The sequence below is a fragment of the Cornus florida genome, unplaced genomic scaffold, assembly GCF_030987335.1.
Source record: "Cornus florida cultivar Cherokee Brave unplaced genomic scaffold, ASM3098733v1 CherokeeBrave_3.0.0_Hap2_Chr08, whole genome shotgun sequence".
Lineage (NCBI taxonomy): Eukaryota > Viridiplantae > Streptophyta > Magnoliopsida > Cornales > Cornaceae > Cornus > Cornus florida.
The window spans coordinates 52,066,060-52,077,707 of record NW_026775578.1 but is presented as its reverse complement, the minus strand read 5'-3'; the positions used below and the strand labels follow the sequence as shown (position 1 = coordinate 52,077,707).

The 11,648-nt window shown below is 34.8% G+C and overlaps 1 pseudogene; it reads left to right on the top strand.

The window, feature by feature from the left end:
• Nucleotides 1-8,959: 8,959 nt before the first annotated feature.
• LOC132272086 (small nucleolar RNA R71) lies at nucleotides 8,960-9,057 on the top strand (annotated as a pseudogene).
• The last annotated feature ends 2,591 nt before the right edge of the window (nucleotides 9,058-11,648 follow it).

Sequence of the window (11,648 nt, the reverse complement as noted above, 5' to 3'; positions counted from 1 at the left end):
AGCCAGAAATCACATTTGGTAGGTCTCAAAGTCATTAAGCATAAGAAGATCAAAAGTATGATAAAGAAGGTGAAAAGATATCAAACTATTCCCTAGCATGGCAAGAATTAAGAATTGGATCACATACAAGTTCAAAGGCACTTAGAACATGCAAATGGATGCAAATGAATCAAATGGAACAAGTTTCAACACAGTTAAGGGCATTTTGGTCAACTTTGGTATTTTTCAACACTTTTTGAGGCAAAATTGGAATTTTTGAAAAATTTGGGGTCAAAACATTCAATTGCATTGTAGAAAAGCTTCATGACAAGAATCATGCAATGATTAAAAACCAAAAGAAGGAATCATGCAACTCAACTTCACATTTTTTAATCAAAGTTCAAAAATTTCCCTTTTTAGGCATTTGAAACCCAACAAGTGTGATCACAAAGCATGTCAACAATGAAAGATCATTTTACCAAAATAATGCACTCAATCCAATAAAAACTTTTCAAAGAAGTCCATTTGAAACATTGTTTATGTATTGAAGACAAGTCTTATTATTTTCAATTTCAAAAGCACAAATTCAAATCAAGTCATGCTTGCAATCAATGTAGACAACTGAGAACAAATCCATGCATTTCTTTTTCAAAAACAAATGAGACAAGGTGGAACTATGCTCATAACAATTCAAACTTTGCAATGCCATTTATTTTCAAAAGCAACATCAATAGCTCAACTTTGTAAAACAATTTAAAACTTTCTTTTTTTCATTCCAAAATCTACTTGAAAATCCATTTCAAATTCTAACTCATGTCCCAAAATCAAACCACATGCCATTTGGAATTGTAAAATCAAAGTGTAAAGATTTTTCGAAAATCCGACATGGTTTCCCCTTAAAAATGGACATCCCAAATTTTTTCAAACACAACAAACATCCATATAAAATTCAACACAATCAAGAATCAATCTCAATAAGGGACACCGCCCACAATCAATCCATAAAACCAAGAAAAGTTGCCCATCCACCTTTTTAAAAAGTACTCAACAACAAACCACATTTTATTCCAACTCCAATGTCAATTTCCATGTCACAACTTAACATAACAAGATCAAAAATCTAGTTTTAAACAAAGTTCCACAATCAAAGGAATTCAAAAAGACCATTCTCCATTCTCTATGTAATTCCATCACCCTTTATGCAAAATTCAGGGCAAAATTCAATTCAAATGTTCCAATTTTTTTAGCAACAATTTTCAATAAATATTTTTATTTGTTTTGTAATTTTGATTTTTTTTTTTTTGAAACCACAATTTTTATTTTGTTTTCAATTTTTTTTTTATATATACAAGAATATATACAAAATGATAACAAAAATATAAAACTAAGATGCAAAAATAAAAAGAAAGCAAGCAACAATATAAAAAATAAAATAAAAATAAAATGATGCCAAAATGAAAATGTAAAAATTTGGAACTCACTCGACAACTTAGAGAGAAGAGAAGAGTAGAGGAAGAGATTGGGAATGGAGGATTTTCAACCTCGTCAGTGTCGGAGAAGATGACCGGAGTCTCGCTGGAGACTCGCCTGATTCTGCAGATGCTCGCTAGAGCTTCTTTCGAGTCTTCATTGGCCTAAATCGGCCGGAGACGATGGTTATGATGTAAAAAGAGAGAGAAATAAAGAGATTAAAGAGAAAAAGCTTGGCCGAATGGCCACAAGCTTCACCGGCGACTCTAAAGGTTCGGCGGCAGTGGCTTTGGCCTTTTAGGTTCTCGCCGGTTGAAGAGAAGAGAGGAGGTGGGTTGGTTGCGGCTTTGAGAGTGAGGGAGAATGAGATAGAGATGGATAGAGAGGGTAGATGATGGGGGAGAGAGAATCGGGTGAGAGAGAGATGGAAGGGGGTTAGGGTTTTGTGAGGGAGAAGATGAATAGAAAAATAAAAATAGAAAGAGGAAAGGAAAAAGAAAGAGAAAAGAAAAATAAGGAATGTAATGACCCGGTCATTTTCTTCCTTTTCCCTTTTTCCTCAAATTTTGCGGATAAATTTTTTCCGTTGTCTTTTCTTTTCTGTGGATGGTTTTTCATCGCTTAGTGTCATCTCGAGTGCTCAGAATTGGTTTTTGAGACTCTTTCATATGAATTGACAACTTCCTTTGAGGACCGAGTCATTTTCGCATTTTTCATTTTTGGACACTATGCGTTATTTCGTCTTTTCCCTATTCTGTCATTTTTCCTATTTCATCTTATCTTCGTTTGTCAGTTTTTGGCACAATCTTACTTCTTGTGCTCGGATTTGGTTTTTGACTTCACGTATCCTTGTCGTGAGTGGTTTCCACGAAATACGTATCTTTACTTTTGCAAAAAAGTACTCTGGTTGCTCTCGGTGCCCTTAGGGGCATGGATGCATAAATCTTTGGAATTAATTTCATTTCTTGGGGTGTTTTTCATAAATATCTTTTGAAGAAATTTTATTTCAAGGGTATCTAAGAAAATATCTTTTGGAAGATATTTTCATTCTGGGGTAGTTTCGCAGTTAACCCTTTTTGTAGGGGCCAACAATTAACGAAAGTTATTCAAAACGTCTTCTCTGGAGCTTGGATCCTCGTACGGGATTGATTTTCACTTTTTGTTGACTTGTAAATTCATAGAATTCCGTTCTGGTCGTTTTTCTCCAGTTTCAGAGTTTTTGGACCCGGTTGCCGCCGAACTTGTTCGGGGCATAACTTTCTGCTCGGGACTCATTTTTCGATGCCGTTTATTTCGTTATTCATATTTTCTCATTTTGAATCTTTTTCATTCATAGAGTTTTGCCGTTTGAGCACGTTTGCTTAAAATCCACTTTTCTGGACCCGGCGGGGCCCTTTCGGGGCACTTTTTGTGATTTACTATAAATAGGTGCCTTAAAGAAGAAAAATCAGATTTTCTTCTTCTTCCTCCTCTCCTTGCACGACCAAAGGCAGCCATGGATGCCCATGGAGCTGCCATCTTCTCTCTCCTCCTTTAACTTACTTTTCCTAAGTGAAAATCCTTCGGCCTTTGCATTTGTTGCTCGCCTCGTCGTGCTCTACCATTACCCCTTATTAGAAACCATTTCTGACCAAATTTTGAGTTTGGGATTTAGGCCAAGTTTGGATTTTCATGGGGCTTCTTGGAGATTCATATAGATCGTGTTGTCCCCGATAAAACCTAGGAGTTTCGTCGGATTCAGAGCCGTTTTGTTTTGTTGACTTTTGAGATTTTCATCTCAAATTGAGGTAGGGGGTGTCTTAGGATTATATTTGTGTTGTATTGATGATTATATATGCTTATACAACTTGTATGCATTTTTGTATAAATCTTGGAATTTATTCTTAATTAATTTCTTTGTAAAGGATTTAATGCTCAAGGATATGTATGACTTGGAATTGAATTGTAACATGCTAGGAAATTATGCTTCGACATGTTGGTTAACATATATTAAATTTGGCTCATTTGATTAAGAATTACAACTTTTATTTAATATTTATCTTTAGTGAAAGTTTAATTCACATGGTTGTATCAAGCATGAAATTAAGTTGTAATGTGGTATTTAAATAGGCATTGACATGTTCTCTAACATAGATTAAATTGAGGGCATTTGGAATTGTTTAAAAATCTAGATGAAATTAATTAATTAGTTTGATTAATTTTGTTTTAAGTACTTTAATCACTTAAATTGTCATTTGATGTTACATATGTGATGACCATGACATGTCCTTCAATATATATTAAATTGAGGTTATTTGGGATTAACTTGGAATTTAGAGAATTTAACTATTTATGTCTAATTAAATTTTATTTTATTACTCCATGGATTTAATTGCATTTTGGAAGTTGTTTTTATATTTAAATCATGAATTTGGATTTGGTGTATGTTTACTTGATTACTTTTGAGTATTAGATAACATAGTTGTTACTTTTATATTCATGAGAATATGTTTTTTCTTATTGAATATATTGTTGCTATATGTAAGGAATTACACACTTTGTATTTGACATCATTCATGCCATAGTAGTTGTAAACTTTGAGCATGTATTGTATATGTTTCCAAAATTTGGGTTGTGCTTAATAAATGGTTGATATCTTGTATATACATGTTGATATATATACGTTGTTGCATAATTTGTTGATTTTGGAAACTTGGGGATGTCGTTGTTGGATACGGCTAGGACTTGGTTCTAGTACGGGGGATTGTCCCTCTATATAGTCTAGTGCGCACATAGGGAGATTACCCATGGGCTAGAAACCCTAAAGTAACTATGTTGTTGGTCTGATCCGGCGTGACATCTGAGTATCCACTTTGTTTGATTTCATATTTCATTTCAAGTTGATAACTAGATGATATCATAACTTGTGGTTCCTTATTTGATTTCTTATTTTGAGCTGAAGATGTAACTTTGTGAAAGCATGCTTTGTGCATTATATTGGAAGTTCCATTGTTGGTTAAATTGCATTGATATCATAAATTGTATTTTGATGTCCAAATGTAGTTTAGGAATGATCCTATAGATTCATTTTGAACATAAATGTTAGGTGGTATGACCCACTCTTATTGTTTTCGTATTTTGGATTTCAAGTTGAAGATTTTGAGAATCTATATCTAGTTGCTTTGTATAACATGTTTCCATGTTGTTTGAATTGCATGAACAATGTGACTATGCTAGAAATGATCTAGGTAGCTTAGGATGATCCCTGAGTCTCACTTGACATAGACGTTAGGTGGCATGAGCCCCTTTAATATGTTTCACCCTAAGGTGATAAAACTATAAAACGCTAGGTCGATGTATGCTCATCTCCTACGAGTAGCTTTATGTTACTCACCCTTACGTTACTGGGGTATATTTCAGGTACGGGACTCAAGACTTGAAGATTTCATTGCCTTCGATCGTTTGGTAGCTTTATGTATCAAACTTGTATTCTTTGATTCTACGTATGTAAAGTGTACATAAGTACACTCCTTTTAATGCATTTGACATGTAGAACATGAGGTCAAGGGCCAAGCAAGTTTATATTTGCACTTGTATTCAATTGGTGCCATATTTTGCTTGAAAATGTATTTTTATCAACTATGGAGGCTTTGTATGCTAAAACTTGTTAATGGAATATAAAGAGGCTTTAGGCCATGTTGGTACATCTATTTTATCATATTGCATGCACTTGCATACTCACTTTAGCAAACAACACCATCCTTGATGAAACAAAAACTCTAAGTAGCATTTTTAGGGAGTTTTACCCTATTCTGTTCCAGGGGCATTTCGGGTATTTCACAATGCGTTTTTTTTTTTTTTTTTTCCGTAAAAGTCACGTAGAAAACTTAATTTTGAGGGGGGTTTCTTTTTTGTGTTTTTCTAGAAAATTCCATCTTGGCCCTTAAAAATCCATATTTGTCCGAAAAATCCTTGCTGCCAGGTTTTGCAGATTTTTAGTGCAAATGTACTTGGTACTCTTTATCGACTCTTTTTTGAAAAGTGTGACAACCAATCCGAAACTTCCGGGGGTCTTGTGGGTGTATTTTAAGATTGCATTTCCAATTTAGGCCATTTAAAAACCTCCCGAAGCCCTATTTCCTTTCTTTGGGCAGCAGCTTGGAGAAATTTTTACCCCCCTTGACCAGATTTTCTTGGGGGCATTCTGGGCATTTTACAATGCATTTTTTTTTTTTTTTTTTTTTTTTTTTTGTTTCCGTCCACTATCAGGGTAGGAAACTTGATTTTAGGGGGGGTTCTTCTTTGAGTTCTTCCAAAAAAGTCCGTTTAGATACCCGATGTTACTCTCAGTTGTATCAGTAGTGGGTTGACGGCACTGTAGCTGTCACGGCCTTCGTCGGGCCGCCGCGACGTCGATTTTGTTTTTGACCTTTCTCCCTCATCTGGACTCCAAATCAAGTGAATTTTTTTTTTTTTTTGAAATTGATTGATTTTTCATTGTCAATCCAACGGTGTGCTCGGTTGCACCCAGATATTTCTGGATAATTACCAGTTTACCCCTTTTAGCTTTGTTACTTGTTTTTCTTTGTTTTGTCGTTTATCCTTCGTCCGGAATCCGAATAATAAAATTCTTGAGTCCATCATGATTAGTTTTTTATTGTCTTCCCAGTGGTATGCTCGATAGCACTTGAATCCACTTTTTTACAAAATGACCATTTTGCCCCTAGGTTCCTTTTTGTCCGTTTTTGAAACGACATTTCCGCATTTGTTTTCCTTTGGGTTCCATGACCTTATTGAGGGTCACATTTGTGTCTTAGAGATACATTGTATCTCTAGAGACCGTTATTTCACCTTTCACTTCCGCATTTCGGATCCGTTATCGGATCATCTTTTGGTCATCACTGACGATTGGGTTTACAAAACTTGGGTCGTCACAAGGAAAATCTGGAAGGAAAAGAAAAGAAAAAGAAAAAGGAAAAATAAAAATAAAAATGGGGAAGCTGAATGGCCAAAGGGATTTTTGAAAAATTCAAATGACGCATTTTCTATCTATCGAAGAACTTCGATTAATCGAACCCTTAACTTTGATCGATCAAAAATGGATTTCGATTGATTGAACTTAACCTTGATCAATCGAAATGGAAACTGAAAAGTCCTCATCACAGGTGATTCGATCGATCGAAGTGGGACTTCGATCAATCGAACTTGAGTTTGATCGATCGAAATGTCCCTGACTGTACTCAAAATGCAGAAAATGGCTCTCAAGCCAGATTTTTCAATTCAACTCATATATAGATGGCACAAAAATTTGTAAAAATAGAAATGAGGGAGGAATAGGATTGTCAAACCCTACGGAATGCACTAGTCTTTATCGTCTCTAGCAAGATGTTGGGCTTTTTTAGCCCTGGATAAAAAATCTTGTTGTGCATCCCCTCCTTAACGGGGTGAATGACATTTTGAATCCCACCCAACAAATGGTTCTCTAAAGAACTTGTTGGATTTGAATCAAAAGAGATTGATTGTCCTTTATCAATGCAACTCTTGGGCTTCCATGCCCTTTCAACACTTGTTTTCAAAACAACATTCTTTGAAATCATTTTAGAAGATAAACTTTTGAAAATTCCATTTTCAAGCAAAGACTCAACTTTTTCAAATTCATTGTCAAGACATTTTTCCACAACACACACTTGTTCATGCTTGTCCATTGAACTCGGGGTTGGAATAAATATATTCAACTTCACCTTCATATGCCCAAATGAAATTTTCATTATCCCCGTTCTACAATTTATGTTGGCATTAGCGGTTGCCAGGAATGGATGGCCAAGAATAATGAGAATTTGATTCTTAGGATTAGGGATTGGTTCTGTGTCAATGACAACGAAATCAACCAGGAAGAAGAATTTATCAATTTTAATCAAGACATCCTCAATAATACCCCAGGGCTTTTTGATGGATCGGTTGGCTAGTTACAAAACTACCGACGTTAGTTTCAAGTCTCCTAAGCCCAATTGAATATACACCAAATATGAAAGAAGGTTAACACTTGCTCCTAAATCTAGAAAAGCTTGATTAATGACATGGTCACCAATGAAGCAAGAAGTACTAGGTGAACTGGGGTCCTTAGATTTTGGGAGAGTGTTATGTTACAAAATGGAGCTTACTTGCTCGGTCAAGACCACTTGCTTTGGTGATTGGCTTTTGTTCTTCCTCTTTTCGGTGCAAAGATCTTTCAAAAATTTGGCATAAGCCAGAATTTGTTTAATTGCATCAAAGAGGAGAAGATTAATCTTCACTTGCCTAAACACTTCAATTATTTCATTTACTTTGGTCTTTTGCTTTTCAAGAGAAATGGATCCTTTTAAGGCATCCGAAAATGGAGCCTTAGGCTTAAAAGTTTGTTCAAAATCTTGTTTCACAACATTTTCAAATCTTGTTTCATAATTTTCTAAACAAGATGATCATGCACATGCAATGAATGAGGAATAAAAAGTGAAACGGGATGGGTGTCAACTTTTGGTTGCACCGGTTCACTCACTTCATTTTGGACACCAACTTGATTGTCAACAATTTTTCTACTTCTCAAGGTTGTCACTGCATTGACATGTTCAATTGTGTGACCTTCCAATGAGGGGTTAGTCTCCATAACAAATTATTACTTTGGTGGGGTATTTAAATGCAACTTCCCTTTTTCTCTAGCATTTAAAGTACTCGCTATTTGCCCAACTTGGGTTTCTAGCTTAGCAATGGATTGGGAATGGGAATGAAGCAATTGAGTGTTTGCCTATAAAGTACCCAAAGTGGTTAACATTTTTTCCTCAAAAGCGGGACACCTAGAATTTCCTTGAGAGTAAGATGATTGATTAGGAAAATGAGAGTTTGAGAATTGGTTTCTATGTGATGATTGAAAAAATGATCTATAACCTTGGGAACCTTGGCTTTGCATTGGGGGGGGGGGGGGGGGGAACATACTTGCCTTGAAAACCACCTTGGGGAAGGTTTGAGCCTTCCCCTTGGCTTTTCCAAGAGAAGTTTGGATGGTTCCTCCACTCGGGATTGTAATGTGTGCCATAGGGGTTATTCCATTGATTGACAAAAGTAGCATTCACTTGTTCATGGTGCTCACTTTGCACATGTCCATGGGGACAATTGGAAGTAGAATGTAAGATACTAGAACAATTCATACATGATTCCTTAGATGGATGATGAAGATAATTAGGGGAGGAAGACACTTGATTCACCAAATCCTGGTTGATCAAAAATTAATCAAACCTTTGAGATAAAGAATTGCTTCGGCGCCTATTTCATTGGAATTGTCAACTTGATACAAGCCGACATTCTTTCTTCCACCTAAATTTCTACCATTTTTGGAAGACAAGGATCAATGCATTGAATTCTCACTCATGCTTTCATAAAGACGCCAAATATTATTTTCATACTTATCAAGATAAGAACCATGATAGATGCATCAACCACACCCCTATGATTATCCAGCAAACTTTCAAAGAAGTATAGAACTAATTGCCACTTAGGAATGTCATGATGTGGACACTTCCTAAGCAAATCATTAAATCTTTCCCATGCCTCATGAAACAATTCCCCATCCCCTTGAGAAAATTCTCTAATGAAGTTCTCATTGCATTGGTCTTTGAAACCTGATAGTACTTTTTCAAGAACTCTTGTTGCATTTCTGCCCAAAAAGTTATCGAAAAAGGCCTAAGATTGTTGAACCAATATTTTGCCTTATCTTTAAGGGTGAAAGGAAAAAGTTTTAATCTCAAAACATCTTCCAGCATGTCCGTGTATTTCACGGTAGAGTATACTTCAAGAAACTCTTCTAAATGCTTGTAAGGTTCTTCACTTGAAAGTCCATGATAGTTAGGAAGCATTTGAATAGTTTGCAGTTTAATTTCATAGTGATGTGCTCTAAAAGGTACTTATATTCATTTGGCACAAAATGATCACGCAAAGCAAGAGGAGGATTCACAATTGGAGGTGTTACATAAGTACCTTGATTGCCTTGAATAATAGGAGGTTATGGAGCAAAAATTGGCCAAGGCATTCCCAATGGAACTTGGCCTTGTTGTTGTGGTGGAATGAAAGGTCTTGGTATGCCTAATGGTACTTGAATGTTGTCATGATGCACATTAAGGTAGAGGATACCTTATTGGTTAATGTGACCAAGGTCCTCCGCACGGTCCTCATTGATTGTAATACCCCGATAATTTTAAAAGATTTATTAATTAGGATTAATTATTTTATTTTATTTTTCAATGATTTATTTTATTTTATTGAGTGCTAGATTAATTATCTTATTTTAATTAAGTTATATTTCGTGATTATGTATGATGATTGATTGTTTGTGTGGTTGATTATTGATTGAATTATTGGTGTGTTGATTTTATTGGTATTATATGACTTAGTTGTAAATTCTTGTTTGTTTATGTGCTTCATGTAAATAGTTATTTTAATTTCTGTATTTAATTAATTATCTTATTTATTTAAATTAATTGGATTGGGCTTAAGGAAAGTTGGACCAAAAGATGTAGTCTTGGGCTTGTATGAAACCTTATTGGGTTAATTAATGAAGGTCCGTGGTTATTTAATTATTTAAATGATCACTTTTGTATCAATTATATATATATATATATATATATATATATATATATATATATATATATATATATATATAATTAATTAATAATTGTTATGGAAAGATATATATATAGATATATATTTATTGATATTTATAAGTATATATGATTTAATTAACTAATGAGTTAATTATAGAAGGAATATATATTTATATATAATATATGTTTATAGATATAAATTATTTAAAGGTTATTATTTTAATTCATAATACTAGTTGGAATAGGATTTGGAATTTAAGGTGTATAAAAAGACACATAAGACTCTAGGGTTAGGAGTTTTTCCACGTTAGAAAAATAAGAGAATTAGAGAGAGAAGAAGAAGGGCTAACGAAGAGGAGGCCGGATCAAAGAACGTAAGAGGAGACCGGATTTGGAAAAGAAAAGGCGAGTTCTTCTCTACTTCTCCTCTTAGAACTCATAAGCTTATCACCTTAATTATCGAAATTTTAATTTTAACTTATTAAATCAAATTGTTAATCAGTGTAGATCAGCATGTTTATTCTTTACAAAATTATAAATGTAAGCATGTGAATATATGTATGAATTGTTCTGAATATTTAAATATTGTATGTGGGGTTAGGTTAATTAAATTTTATTTCTGAAATTTTTTATAGTTTGCTTTAACCTTGTGTGGTATGATGAATTAAATTAAACAGATCTTAATTTAATTATATATGTTTAATTATGCCCAAAATAATAAATAAAGCTTTTGGGATTTTTCTAGGATTTTTTTGGAAATTTTCTAGAATTAATTTATATTTTGAATGTTATTTTAGAAATTGTTTTATTATATACTGTTATATATATATAAATATTTGTAGTATAAACAACATACTGGGGTTGGATTTGCAAATCGGTGCATCATCAAAGGCGTAAAATCCAGTGTGTCGCGGTCCATGGTAGTATGGTGAGCCGCAGATCAGCACCATGGATGCTGCTCGATCTAAGGAAGATGAATCCAGTGTGTACGGCATATTATAAGGTTGTGTGAAAACTAATCCAGTGGCTGAGAAGAGTTGATGGAAGGGCGGTTGATTCAGTGCTTCGCGGCACATGATGGGCTGGTACACGTTAGCATCTGGACCATAGATATGGTCCAGCCAACTAAAAATGATCTGGTGTGAGCAAGTGCACCAGAACGCAGAAGGGCAACCAATAGGGACAAGCCACACACGAGCTGAGAGTGTAACAGGCGCGTGAAGGCGCGTGCAGGCGCCTGCCGGTAAGGGGAAGCGCGTGGAGGCGCGTGGGAGTAGTCTAGGGCTATGTGGCGGCGCGTGAAGGCGCGTGGGGATGCGTGTGAGGTCCTGGAAAGTTGCTTAAGACTCCGGTGAAGTTCCAGTATTTATCTTAAGCTTGTTAGGGTTAAAATTAATCATTAGAGGGTGTGTTCTTGATATTTTGAGAGCCTCAGAGTGTTACTAAGATACCTAGTAGCATTTAGTGGTATAAATATAATTAATTAAATATTTTTGCAATGAAAGGAGGTGTATATATGTGTATATATATGTAGATATGATTTTAAATAGTCAACGATTGGTATGGAATGTATGATACACACATATATAT